Here is a 15,502-nt window from a genome sequence, read left to right as displayed (position 1 = left end):
TACTAAACGAGAGTAGGAATATCGAAGCAATGTGGACGAAACCTGGGGAACACCTTGGAGTGTAACACACCGTCTCTACACCCCATACCCAATTTGTAGGCCTAATGCAGTGTAGTTTGCAACAACTACTAAACGAGAGTCGGAAGACCAAAGCAATGGAGAGGAAACCTGGGGAACACCTTGGAATGGAACACACCGTCTCTCTACACCCCATACCCAATTTGTAGGCCTAATGCAGTGTAGTTTGCAACAACTACTAAGCGATAGTCGGAAGACCAAAGCAATGGAGAGGAAACCTGGGGAACACCTTGGAGTGGAACACACCGTCTCTACACCCCATACCCAATTTGTAGGCCTAATGCAGTGTAGTTTGCAACAACTACTAAACGAGAGTAGGAAGATCGAAGCAATGTGGACGAAACCTGGGGAACACCTTGGAGTGGAACACACCGTCTCTCTACACCCCATACCCAATTTGTAGGCCTAATGCAGTGTAGTTTGCAACAACTACTAAACGAGAGTAGGAAGATCGAAGCAATGTGGACGAAACCTGGGGAACACCTTGGAGTGGAACACACCGTCTCTACACCCCATACCCAATTTGTAGGCGTAATGCAGTGTAGTTTGCAACAACTACTAAACGAGAGTAGGAAGATCGAAGCAATGTGGACGAAACCTGGGGAACACCTTGGAGTGTAACACACCGTCTTTACACCCCATACCCAATTTGTAGGCCTAATGCAGTGTAGTTTGCAACAACTACTAAACGAGAGTCGGAAGACCAAAGCAATGGAGAGGAAACCTGGGGAACACCTTGGAGTGGAACACACCGTCTCTACACCCCATACCCAATTTGTAGGCCTAATGCAGTGTAGATTGCAACAACTACTAAACGAGAGTAGGAAGATCGAAGCAATGTGGACGAAACCTGGGGAACACCTTGGAGTGGAACACACCGTCTCTCTACACCCCATACCCAATTTGTAGGCCTAATGCAGTGTAGTTTGCAACAACTACTAAACGAGAGTAGGAAGATCGAAGCAATGTGGACGAAACCTGGGGAACACCTTGGAGTGGAACACACCGTCTCTGCACCCCATACCCAATTTGTAGGCCTAATGCAGTGTAGTTTGCAACAACTACTAAACGAGAGTAGGAAGATCGAAGCAATGTGGACGAAACCTGGGGAACACCTAGGAGTGTAACACACCGTCTCTACACCCCATACCCAATTTGTAGGCCTAATGCAGTGTAGTTTGCAACAACTACTAAACGAGAGTCGGAAGACCAAAGCAATGGAGAGGAAACCTGTGGAACACCTTGGAGTGGAACACACCGTCTCTACACCCCATACCCAATTTGTAGGCCTAATGCAGTGTAGTTTGCAACAACTACTAAACGAGAGTAGGAAGATTGAAGCAATGGAGACGAAACCTGGGGCACACCTTGGGGCGGCAGACACCGTTAGTAGGCCCTACCAAAGTAGTAGCCCCAATGCAGTTTTAAAATTCCTAGAGGCTGAAAACAAGACTATTGACGCTCTGCTTTTTTCAAAGGAGAACAGCTGTATTGAGTGGCGCAGACAGACACAGGTAGTAGGCCTTAAACCAAAAATGTGGCTCACTGCAGTTTAAAAAAGGTTACAGGGGTACACAGGCAGCATTGCTCTGGCCAGTGGAAGACAATTTCAATAGTGGACCGCAGACAGACTTTGTACGCCTACTATTGAAAAAAGGATTCTCTATGCAATTAAAAATCGGTTCCAGGGGTCCACGGGCAGCAGTGGTGTGGTCAGTGGACGAGTATTGGAAGGAGGGACTGCAGACAGGCGTAGTATGCCTAACATAACAAAATTAGGTTGTAGGCACTTTAAAATTGGTTCCAGTGGTACACGTGCAGCAGTGGTTTGGTCAGCGGAGGACAATTTGAATTAAGGACTGCAGACAGACTTTGTAGGCTGTCCCCTGTGGACCATGCATCCAACACATTAATCCAGTGCGCCGTAATGGACACGTAATTTTTTGTGGACATGCCTACTGGTCCATGCGTCTCTTGTCAGGTGCACATTTCTACTGTTTGATTGCCTGAGTGCTATGACAATGCAGACTTTTTCATGCCGGTGGAGGGCTGGGATGGCTATTCTCGCAAAAGAAATGTCGAGTGTGTAGCTTGAACCGTGGTACATCGTAGTTCATCTGGGCTTTCTAAATATAAAACAAAGAAAAAAAGGAGGTTCCATGCACTTTCAGCTGGGTTCCAGGGGTACACGGCCAGCATTGGTCTGGTCAGTGGAGGCCTAGTGGAAGGAGGGACCGCAGACAGGCTTCGAAGGCCTAACATAATAAATTAGGGCTGTGGGCACTTTTACATTTGTTCCAGGAATACACGGGCAGCAGTAGACTGGTCAGTGGAGGCCTAGTGGAAGGAGGGACAGCAGACAGGCTTCGAAGGCCTAACATAATAAATTAGGGCTGTAGGCACTTTAACATTGGTTCCAGGGGTACACGGGCAGCAGTAGACTGGTCAGTGGAGGCCTAGTGGAAGGAGGGACAGCAGACAGGCTTCGAAGGCCTAACATAATAAATTAGGGCTGTAGGCACTTTAACATTGGTTCCAGGGGTACACGGGCAGCAGTAGACTGGTCAGTGGAGGCCTAGTGGAAGGAGGGACCGCAGACAGGCTTCGAAGGCCTAACATAATAAATTAGGGCTGTGGGCACTTTAACATTGGTTTCAGGGGTACACGGGCAGCAGTAGACTGGTCACTGGAGGCCTAGTGGAAGGAGGGACCGCAGACAGGCTTCAAAGGCCTAACATAATAAATTAGGGCTGTGAGCACTTTAACATTGGTTCCAGGGGTACACGGGCAGCAGTAGACTGGTCAGTGGAGGCCTAGTGGAAGGAGGGACCGCAGACAGGCTTCGAAGGCCTAACATAATAAATTAGGGCTGTGGGCACTTTAAAGGGACTCTGTCACCTGAATTTGGCGGGACTGGTTTTGGGTCATATGGGCAGAGTTTTTGGGTGTTTGATTCACCCTTTCCTTACCCGCTGACTGCATGCTGGCTGCAATATTGGATTGAAGTTCATTCTCTGTCCTCCGTAGTACATGCCTGCACAAGGTGCAATCTTGCCTTGTGCAGGCGTCTACTATGGAGGACAGAGAATGAACTTCAATCCAATATTGCAGCCAGCATGCAGCCAGCGGGTAAGGAAAGGGTGAATCAAACACCCGAAAACTCCGCCCATATGACCCAAAACCAGTCCCGCCAAATTCAGATGACAGGTTCCCTTTAACATTGGTTCCAGGGGTACACGGGCAGCAGTAGACTGGTCAGTGGAGGCCTAGTGGAAGGAGGGACCGCAGACAGGCTTTGAAGGCCTAACATAATAAATTAGGGCTGTAGGCACTTTAACATTGGTTCCAGGGGTACACGGGCAGCAGTAGACTGGTCAGTGGAGGCCTAGTGGAAGGAGGGACCGCAGACAGGCTTCGAAGGCGTAATATAATAAATTAGGGCTGTGGGCACTTTAACATTGGTTCCAGGGATACACGGGCAGCAGTAGACTGGTCAGTGGAGGCCTAGTGGAAGGAGGGACTGCAGACAGGCTTCGAAGGCCTAACATAATAAATTAGGGCTGTGGGCACTTTAACATTGGTTCCAGGGGTATACGGGCAGCAGTAGACTGGTCAGTGGAGGTCTAGTGGAAGGAGGGACCGCAGACAGGCTTCGAAGGCCTAACATAATAAATTAGGGCTGTGGGCACTTTAACATTGGTTCCAGGGGTACACGGGCAGCAGTAGACTGGTCAGTGGAGGCCTAGTTGAAGGAGGGACCGCAGACAGGCTTCGAAGGCCTAACATAATAAATTAGGGCTGTAGGCACTTTAACATTGGTTCCAGGGGTACACGGGCAGCAGTAGACTGGTCAGTGGAGGTCTAGTGGAAGGAGGGACCGCAGACAGGCTTCGAAGGCCTAACATAATAAATTAGGGCTGTGGGCACTTTAACATTGGTTCCAGGGATACACGGGCAGCAGTAGACTGGTCAGTGGAGGCCTAGTGGAAGGAGGGACCGCAGACAGGCTTCGAAGGCCTAACATAATAAATTAGGGCTGTGGGCACTTTAACATTGGTTCCAGGGATACACAGGCAGCAGTAGACTGGTCAGTGGAGGCCTAGTGGAAGGAGGGACCGCAGACAGGCTTCGAAGGCCTAACATAATTAAATTGGGCTGTAGGCACTTTGAATTCTCTTGCAGGGGTACACAGGCAGTGGGCACCATTGGTGTTGTCAGCGGCGGCCGATTGTAATGAGTGTCTGCCAGTTAGTAGTCCCAAAAAATCAATACATGTTAATGTCTCGCATTACAACAAAAAGAAAAACCAAAAGGGTGCAATCATTAGGTACAGGGTTGGGCTCCTCTGCGTAGTTTCAGACCTAGTAATTTTGCACAAAGTATTTACTTGGGTAAATATAGGACACTGCCCCTGACTATGTTAAGTACCATCATACATGTCAACACAATGGTATTGTCAGTGGCAGTAATTTACGGATGTCAGCGCATAGACTAAACATAGGTGTAACTGTGAGAGATAATTGTGCAAGTGGTAGAGCAATGTTTGAGCTGGGGGTGGGTGAACTCTCTTGTGGCCGGCGGTATATGCCCAGGGCCCCTCATGTTACAACAGTGTGTCTGACGTTGGGTGCGCACCACCACCGCCAGAGACACTTTATTGTACTATGAGGGACCCAGTGGCAGTGCCGTAGACCAAAAGCGGGCACACCCACCTCTTCAGACAAACAGCACTCTCACGGGTGCTTGCGCCAAGTGGCGATACCACGGCCCCGTGTGGGGAGTTTGGCCATTTAGGGAGGTGTAAACATGTCGTATGCTGGACAATGAGCTGCTGCAAATTACGAGATTGGTAAAGTCATTCAGAGTAGTCCACAGGCAATACCTTTTCATAGGAAAGCTAGGTGTCGGCCGGGCAAGGTGGGGCAAAAGAATTCGAAATCCAGTTGTGGTTCATTTTAATGAAGGTTAGATCATCAACATTTTGGGTGGCCAGACGAGTCCTTTTTTCGGTTAATATTGAACCTGCAGCACTGAATACTCTTTCTGATAGGACACTAGCTGCCTGGCAAGCAAGCTCCTGCAATGCATATTCTGCCAATTCTGGCCAGGTGTCTAATTTGGATGCCCAGTAATCAAATGGGAATGACGGTTGAGGTAGAACATCGATAAGTGATGAAAAATAGTTAGTAACCATACTGGACAAATGTTGTCTCCTGTCACTTTGAATTGATGCAGCAGTACCTGTCCTGTCTGCGGTCATAGCAAAATCACTCCACAACCTGGTCAGAAAACCCCTCTGTCCAACGCCACTTCGGATTTCTGCACCTCTAACACTTCTGTTCTGCTGCCCCCTGCTGCTCGTGTGAGAACGATCATCGGCGCTGTGTGCTGGGAATGCCTGAAGCAAACGGTCAACAAGAGTTGATTGTTTGGTTGCTAATATTAGTTCCAAGTTCTCATGTGGCATAATATTTTGCAATTTGCCTTAATAGCGAGGATCAAGGAGGCAGGCCAACCAGTAATCGTCATCGTTCATCATTTTAGTAATGCGTGTGTCCCTTTTGAGGATACGTAAGGCATAATCCGCTATGTGGGCCAAACTTCCAGTTGTCAAATCAGCGGTTGTGCTTGGTTGAGGGGCAGTTTCAGGCAAATCTACGTCACTTGTGTCCCTCAAAAAAACAGAACCCCTGCCTTGCCACGCCACCAATTTCCAGTGGCCCCAGAAAAGCTTCCTCATTAAAAATATACTCATCCCCATCATCCTCCTCGTCCTCCTCCTCTTCGCCCGCTACCTCGTCCTGTACACTGCCCTGACCAGACAATGGCTGACTGTCATCAAGGCTTTCCTCTTCCTCTGCTGCAGACGCCTGATTTTTTATGTGCGTCAAACTTTGCATCAGCAGACGCATTAGGGGGATGCTCATGCTTATTATGGCGTTGTCTGCACTAACCAGCCATGTGCATTCCTCAAAACACTGAAGGACTTGACACATGTCTTGTATCTTCGACCACTGCACACCTGACAACTCCATGTCTGCCATCCTACTGCCTGCCCGTGTATGTGTATCCTCCCACAAAAACATTACAGCCCGCCTCTGTTCGCACAGTCTCTGAAGCATGTGCAGTGTTGAGTTCCACCTTGTTGCAACGTCTATGATTAGGCGATGCTGGGGAAGGTTCAAAGACCGCTGATAGGTCTGCATACGGCTGGAGTGTACGGGTGAACGGCGGATATGTGAGCAAAGTCGGCGCACTTTGTGGAGCAGGTCGGATAACCCCGGATAAGTTTTCAGGAAGCACTGCACCACCAGGTTTAAGGTGTGAGCCAGGCAAGGAATGTGTTTCAGTTGGGAAAGGGAGATGGCAGCCATGAAATTCCTTCCGTTATCACTCACTACCTTGCCTGCCTCAAGATCTACTGTGCCCAGCCACGACTGCGTTTCTTTCTGCAAGAACTCGGACAGAACTTCCGCGGTGTGTCTGTTGTCGCCCAAACACTTCATAGCCAATACAGCCTGCTGACGCTTGCCAGTAGCTGCCCCATAATGGGACAACTGGTGTTCAACAGTGGCAGCTGCGGATGGAGTGATTGGGCGACTGCGATCTGTGGACGAGCTCTCGCTTCTGCAGGAGGACGAGGAGGAGGAGGAGGGGGTGCGAACGCCTACAGCCAACTGTTTCCTAGACCGTGGGCTAGGCAGAACTGTCCCGAAATTGCTGTCCCCTGTGGACCCTGCATCCACTACATTCACCCAGTGTGCCGTGATGGACACGTAACGTCCCTGGCCATGCCTACTGGTCCATGCATCTGTTGTCAGGTGCACCTTTGTACTCACAGATTGCCTGAGTGCATGGACGATGCGCTCTTTAACATGCTGGTGGAGGGCTGGGATGGCTTTTCTCGAAAAGAAGTGTCGACTGGGTAGCTCGTAGCGTGGTACAGCGTAGTCCATCAGGGCTTTGAAAGTTTCACTTTCAACTAACCGGTAGGGCATCATCTCTAACGAGATTAGTCTAGCTATGTGGGCGTTCAAACCCTGTGTACGCGCATGCGAGGATAAGTACTTCCTTTTTCTAACCAGAGTCTCATGTAGGGTGAGCTGGACTGGAGAGCTGGAGATCGTGGAACTAGCGGGTGTGCCGGTGGACATGGCAGACTGAGAGACGGTTGGAGACGGTATTGTTTCCGCCTGTGCCCTAGATGCAGTGTTTCCTACTACGAAACTGGTGATTCCCTGACCCTGACTGCTTTGGCCTGGCAAAGAAACCTGCACAGATACTGCAGGTGGTGCGGAAAATGGTGGCCTTACAGTGATGGCAGGGATGTAGCGTTGGTGAGTAGCTTCATTGGCCGAGGGTGCTACAAGCTTAAGGGACGTTTGGTAGTTAGTCCAGGCTTGCAAATGCATGGTGGTTAAATGTCTATGCATGCAACTTGTATTCAGACTTTTCAGAATCTGACATCTGCTTAAGGTAGTTGAACATTTTTGACAGATGACTTTGTGCGGATCAATTGGATGTTGTTTAAAAAAATGCCAGACTGCACTCTTTCGAGCCTCGGATCCCTTTTCAGGCATTGCAGACTGAGCTTTAACCGGATGGACATGCTGTCCTCCAACAGTTTTTGGCTTTGCCACGCGTTTTGTCCCATCTACGGGCCCGGCAGATGGAACCTGTTGCGATGTTGATGCCTGCTGCGGCCCCTCCTCCTCCGCTTCTGAACTACTGCCGCCTGCACCCTGTTCCCCCAATGGCTGCCAATCGGGGTCAACAACTGGGTCATCTATAACCTCCTCTTCTAGCTCGTGCGCAACTTCGTCTGTGTCACCGTGTAAGTCGGTGGTAGAGCGTTCGTGACAGGGCAACATAGTCTCATCAGGGTCTGATTCTGGATCAGTACCCTGCGAGGGCAATGTTGTGGTCTGAGTCAAAGGACCAGCATAGTAGTCTGGCTGTGGCTGTGCATCAGTGCACTCCATGTCAGATTCAACTTGTAATGGGCATGGCCTGTTAACTGCTTCACTTTCTAAGCCAGGGACGGTATGTGTAAAGAGCTCCATGGAGTAACCCGGTTTGTCGCCTGCTGCATCCTTCTCTGTTGTTGTTTTTGTTAAGAGGACAAGGAAGCGACTTGTCCCTGACTGTGAACATCCACTAACGACGCGCTGCTTTTACATTTACCAGTTTCAAAAGAGGAGGCAAAAGAGCTAGAGGCTGAGTCAGCAAGGTAAGCCAAAACTTGCTCTTGCTGCTCCGGCTTTAAAAGCGGTTTTCCTATTCCCAGAAAAGGGAGCGTTCGAGGCCTTGTGTAGCCAGACGACGAACCTGGCTCCACAGCTCCAGACTTAGGTGCAATATTTTTTTTCCCACGACCACCTGGTGCTCCACTACCACTACCATCATTACCAGCTGACAATGAACGCCCACGGCCACAACCTCTTCCACCAGACTTCCTCATTGTTTTAAAAACGTAACCAAAGTAATGGTATTTGTTGCTGTCAAACAACTTACACGGTGAGCTATAACTTCAGTATGATTTAGATATCCCTTTACAGGTGGGTGAGACCGCAAGGAAAATCAGGCACAATGTTACACACTCTGTTTTCGGTGGCACCAAATGAGAGAGATGCCACACACGCAGGACTGTCACTCAAGCAGAAATGTCAATATTGATCTCCCCCTTTTTTTTTTTTATTTGTTCAGGGAGAATTTAGAAACCAAATAAAAAAAAAATAGGCTTTCTATGGCCCACTATTTGAGAGAGAGAGAGATGGCACACCCAGGAGTCAGGAGTGGCACACAAGCAGAAAGGGCAAGATTAATCTCCCACTGATTTCTTTTTGATTTTTTCAGGGAGAATTTAGAAACACAATAAAAAAAAATAGGCTTTCTATGGCCCACTATTTGAGAGAGAGAGATGGCACACCCAGGAGTCAGGAGTGGCACACAAGCAGAAAGGGCAAGATTAATCTCCCACTGATTTCTTTTTGATTTTTTCAGGGAGAATTTAGATACACAAAAAAAAATAGGCTTTCTACGGCCCAGTGCCCACTATTTGAGAGAGAGAGAAATGGCACACCCAGGAGTCAAGACTGGCACACAAGCAGAAAGGGCAATATTAATCTCCCACTGATTTTTTTTTTATTTTTTCAGGGAGAATTTAGAAACCAAATAAAAAAAAATAGGCTTTCTATGGCCCAGTGCCCACTATTTGAGAGAGAGAGATGGCACACCAAGGAGTCAAGACTGGCACACAAGCAGAAAGGGCAATATTAATCTCCCGCTGATTTTTTTTTTTTTTCAGGGAGACTTTAGAAACAAAATAAAATAAAATGATTTTTTCAGGAAGAATTTAGAAACCAAATAAAATTAAATGATTTTTTCAGGGAGAATTTAGAAACCAAATAAAAAAAAATAGTCTTTCTATGGCCCACTATTTGAGAGAGAGATGGCACACACAGGAGTCAGGAGTGGCACACAAGCAGAAAGGGCAAGATTAATCTCCCACTGATTTATTTTTTATTTTTTCAGGGAGAATTTAGAAACACAATAAAAAAAAATAGGCTTTCTATGGCCCAGTGCCCACTATTTGAGAGAGAGAGAGATGGCACACCCAGGAGTCAAGACTGGCACACAAGCAGAAAGGGCAATATTAATCTCCCACTGATTTTTTTTTTATTTTTTCAGGGAGAATTTAGAAACCAAATTAAAAAAAAATAGGCTTTCTATGGCCCAGTGCCCACTATTTGAGAGAGAGAGATGGAACACCCAGGAGTCAAGACTGGCACACAAGCAGAAAGGGCAATATTAATCTCCCACTGATTTTTTTTTTCAGGGAGACTTTAGAAACAAAATAAAATAAAATGATTTTTTCAGGAAGAATTTAGAAACCAAATAAAATAAAATGATTTTTTCAGGGAGAATTTAGAAACCAAATAAAAAAAAAATAGGCTTTCTATGGCCCACTATTTGAGAGAGAGAGATGGCACACCCAGGAGTCAGGAGTGGCACACAAGCAGAAAGGGCAAGATTAATCTCCCACTGATTTCTTTTTGATTTTTTCAGGGAGAATTTAGAAACACACACAAAAAAAAAAAATAGGCTTTCTATGGCCCAGTGCCCACTATTTGAGAGAGAGAGATGGCACACCCAGGAGTCAAGACTGGCACACAAGCAGAAAGGGCAATATTAATCTCCCACTGATTTTTTTTTTATTTTTTCAGGGAGAATTTAGAAACCAAATAAAAAAAAATAGGCTTTCTATGGCCCAGTGTCCACTATTTGAAAGAGAGAGATGGCACACCCAGGAGTCAAGACTGGCACACAAGCAGAAAGGGCAATATTAATCTCCCACTGATTTCTTTTTGATTTTTTCAGGGAGAATTTAGAAACACAATAAAAAAAAAAAGGCTTTCTATGGCCCACTAGTTGAGAGAGAGAGATGGCACACAAGCAGAAAGGGCAATATTAATCTCCCACTGATTTTTTTTGATTTTTTTCTGGGAGTATTTAGAAACCCAATAAAAAAAAATTAATAGGCTTTCTATGGCCCACTATTTGAGAGAGAGATGGCACACTCAGGACTGGCACAGAAGCCCAAAGGCCAATATTAATCTCCCACTGTTTTTTTTTTATCAGGGAGAATTTATAAACCCCACAAAAAAAAAACAGAAAAATGAAAAGGCTTTCTATGGCCTACTATGTGAGAGAGATGGCACACACAGGGATGGCACTCTAGCAGAAATGTCAATCTTAATCTCCCACAAAAAAAAAAAAAACAGGAACTGTCCTACAATTACTATCTCCCTGCAGTAATCTCAGCCAGGTATGGCAGGCAGCAATAAGGAGTGGACTGATGCACAAATGAAATAAAAAGTGTGGACAAACAAACAAGATAGCTGTGCAGAAAGGAAGGAACAACAGGATTTGTGCTTTGAAAAAAGCAGTTGGTTTGCACAGCGGCGTACACACAGCAATGCAGCTATCAGGGAGCCTTCTAGGGCAGCCCAATGAGCTACAGCGCTGAGGAAAAAAAAATGTAGCTTCCACTGTCCCTGCAAACAAAAGGTGGTGTTGGACAGTGGAAATCGCTACAGCACAAGCGGTTTGGTGGTTAATGGACCCTGCCTAATGCTATCCCTCCTTCTGACGAAGCGGCAGCAACCTCTCCCTAGGCTCAGATCAGCAGCAGTAAGATGGTGGTCGGCGGGAACGCCCCTTTATAGCCCCTGTGACGCCGCAGACAGCAAGCCAATCACTGCAATGCCCTTCTCTAAGATGGTGGGGACAAGGACCTATGTCATCACGCTGCCCACACTCTGCGTCCACCTTAATTGGCTGAGAAACGGCACTTTTCGCGTCATTGAAACGCGACTTTGGCGTGAAAGTCGCGTACCGCATGGCCGACCCCACACAAGGGTCGGATCGGGTTTCATGAAACCCGACTTTGCCAAAAGTCGGCGACTTTTAAAAATGAACGATCCGAATCGCAAACAGCTGAGCCGGCCAGCGTCCCAGATCCGGAAGTCACCTGGTACGGAAGTGCAAAGCAATGAACCCAGAGGAAACTTCCCAAAGCCTCTAGGTGCAGCAAGATGGCTGAATAATAGACTACGGCGCATGCGCCAAACAATGTGCCACACAGAATAGAATGACTGAGCCGCATTATATTGCGCTTGCGCAGATAGAAGCATCGAACGCGGAGGGTAAACAAGATGTAAGGCTTAACAAAATAGGAAGGCTAATTAGTAAACTATAGCGTATGCGTGAAAAGTCCCACCGCACGTCATAAGGTGGCTAGACAGCAATAAACGGCGCCTGCGCAGATCGAAGCACTGAAACCAAGAAGTCAGAGGTGTAGGGCTCATGTGCAGACCAGATGTAAAATGAAAGGGGTATATAGTTACTCCGAAAAAGGTATTAGAAATGACCCAACGCAAATATACTGGGCGTTGGGGTGATGATAATAACACATACCCAAATACCAATAAGAGGGCACCTTTAAACTTGTAATAATTCCCCAAAGGGAGAACAGTATTATAAAGGGAAGTGGTTACCATTTACATAGAACAATCAGACAGTTCGAAAGAGTAAACATAACAAATTGTCCCAGATAATATAAAGCGCTAAAGGTACCTTCACACTGAGCAACTTTACAACGAGAACGACAACGATCCGTGACGTTGCAGCGTCCTGGATAGCGATCTCGTTGTGTTTGACACGCAGCAGCGATCAGGATCCCGCTGTGACATCGCTGGTCGTAGCTAGAAGTCCAGAACTTTATTTGGTCGTCAGGTCGGCGTGATTCGTCATGTTTGACAGCAAAAGCAACGATGCCAGCAATGTTTTTACATGGAGCTAACAACCAGCGAGAACGATAAGTACGTCACTGGGTCGCTCCTGCATCGTTCTGGTGTTGCCGTGTTTGACGTCTCTACAGCGACCTAAACAGCGACGCTGCAGCGATCGGCTCGTTGTCTATATCGCTACAGCGTCGCTGAGTGTGACGGTACCTTTAGTCAAGCCCATCTAGAGTTGATACCAATAAATTTGTGCAAAAAAAAAAAATGGAGCTCCATGTTGTACATCAATTACTCATGTACACCCAAAAATAGATAAAGCATAACAAATAAAAATAATAAATAAAAAATGAAAAAATAAAAAAATATACAGAACGTATTGTAATTTTTATTATTGTTTATGTTATGAGTATTTTTTTTACTACTTGTTAATTCCACTGTTTGAATTGTGCGTATCATGTCCACTCAATACAGCACTAAACAAGATGAATGTTTAAGGAAGCCTGTAACAAAAAGCCACACTTATTAAAAGCACGGCAGATCTAAAAGTAGGGCAAACTTCCAAGGAAGTATGTGGAACACCACTGCCACACTAGCCCTTCGAGATTACAATTGTTTGTAGTACCCCGTCAAAAGGAACTCTTCGTTCATGCCTTTAGGGGCCATGCATTGCAGTTTGTAGATCCACTTAGTTTCACAACGGAGTAGACAATTGACAATGTTACCACCTCTAATATTCATCTGGACCTTTTCTAATCCCATGACTTTAAAGTCCAAAAAATGAGCCGCTACTGATGAGAGAATCTTGTTTTTTTCCCGATCCTTGCGTGCCGTTGAGATGTTAGAAAGATGTTGCTGCATTCGCCTCCTCAATTCTTGTGTCGTCTGTCCAACATATATTTTCGGGCAACCGCAAAAGATGGCATATACTAGATTCCTTGTTCTACAGTTAAAGTAATCCTTGGGCCGGATCTGAAAGGATAATGTGGAAATAGAATAACCATCCTGTGTAGTCATGAATTGACAAATATTGCAGTTGCCACAGGGATATGATCCAAACGTCCTAGTTCCCCTATTTCCTCTAACACTGGGCCGTGTATAATGGCTGTGACAAAGAACATCCCTCATATTTCTGGCCCTCCTAGCCACCAAAAGGGGGGAGTGTGAAATGAGACTAGGGATCCTCTTGTCACTAAGAAGGATGTCCCAATTATCAGTTAATACGCCCCGAATCTCCAACCATTGGCGGCCTCGACCAATCAGAGATGCGGGATTTCTACGTCCTTTATGACATCATCGTCGCTCTGCCCGTCGCTGATTGGTCGAGGCCTGGTGGCCTCGACCAATCAGAGATGCAGGATTTTTACGTCGATACTGTACCCGTCGCTGATTGGTCGAGGCCTGGCGGCCTCCACCAATCAGAGACACGGGATTTCCAGGACAGACAGACAGACAGACGGAAAAACCCTTAGACAATTATATATATAGATGTTGTTATTTAAGTCTTCAATGAACACTTTACACTCATCCAGAGTTCCAGTCCACACCAGCAGGATGTCGTCAATATAGCGTTGCCAAATATGTACTTTGGACTTAAACGCTTGATGTTTATAGACAAACAATTCCTCCCACCACCCAAGAAAAAGATTAGCATATGCAGGCGCACACCGAGCCCCCATAGCAGTACCCGACATTTGTCTGTAAAACTTCCTATCAAAAACGAAGTAATTCTTGTCTAGTACAAAAAATAGACGTTTTAGGATGAAATTATCTTAGGTGATTTATTTAAAAAATAAGTCACCGCTTGCATAACTATTTGATGTTCAATGCTGGTATATGAGGTTTCAGCGTCCAAACTGACAAGAAGGGTCTGTGCCGGAGGCCTCACAGTGTCAATACACTGTATAAGGTGGGTAGAGTCCCTAGTGAAAGATTGCAAAGAGGTTACCAACGGTTGGAGAAAATGATCGCCATAAATGCAAGGGCGTTTGAATAAACTTCCCATGCCGAAAACGATTGGCCTACCTGGTGGGTCTGTAATGGACTTATTTTTGGCAGTACGTAGAAAGTCGGTATTACAGGGATTGGAGTAGTTAAGAATTCTGCTTCCTTTTTGGAAATAAGATTTTCCCATAGGGCCCTGTTGATAAGTGCATCAATTTGATCCTTAAAAAAGGCTGTTGGGTCGGAAGGTAACAAAGTATAAACTTGTCCATTCTGAGGTTGACGTCTAACCTCTCTTGTATATTGGTTATGTGGCCATAATACAACATTCCCCCCTTATCGGCTTCACGTACCACAAATTCAGTGTTATTCTTCAATTTTTGTGGTGCTCCAATTTCATCCTTGTTGAGATAATTTTGCTTGTATGGGTCGAGTTTCAATTTGTCAATATCCTTGCAAGTTTTGTCGAAAAAAATTTGAACCGCAGGAAACAGAGAAAAAGATGGAGTCGCCTGGGAGGGGAGTCTTCTAGAGAAGCCAGCTCTAGTTTCCGAAGCTTCATTTTCACGCAAAAGATCTAAAAGGTCTTGTATTGGGTGTATGTAGGGTCTGTCCAGTGGCTAGCCCCTATTATGGGGATGTACATTACTGTGGTTGTTTTTAAATGTTTTTAAATGATATAATTTTTGGTGTTTGTGGTGTTTAATAAACTTTATTATTGCATACATTTTGGTGGTCCCGGCTATATAGCATGTCTTCTTTTTCTTTTTGTGTACTGCAATTTGTCCTGAGTATGCTCATACCCCATATGTGGGGGTAAACCACTGTTTGGGTGCATGGCAGAGCTCAGAAGGGAAGGAGCGCCGTTTGACTTTTCAATGCAAAATTGGCTAGAATTGAAATGGGACGCCATGTTGCGTTTGGAGAGCCCCTGATGTGCCTAAACATTGAAAACCCCCACAAGTGACACCATTTTGGAAAGTAGACCCCCTAAACATAACTCCAAAATTCCACACCATGACTCCTTTGTCTTCTTATGGAAAAAGAGTTATGCTAGTAGCACTTTAAAGAGAACCATAAATCAGTGCGTTGATTCTAGAGTGGGCACCCAAGGACACCCACCCCATAACCATGTATTAGGTTGTAACCAATGGCAATGGAATATATTTATAGTCATA

Source organism: Ranitomeya imitator, chromosome 9, assembly GCF_032444005.1.
Source record: "Ranitomeya imitator isolate aRanImi1 chromosome 9, aRanImi1.pri, whole genome shotgun sequence".
Taxonomy (NCBI): Eukaryota; Metazoa; Chordata; class Amphibia; order Anura; family Dendrobatidae; genus Ranitomeya; species Ranitomeya imitator.
The sequence above is the reverse complement of the archived record's forward strand: the minus strand, read 5'-3'. Positions refer to the sequence as shown.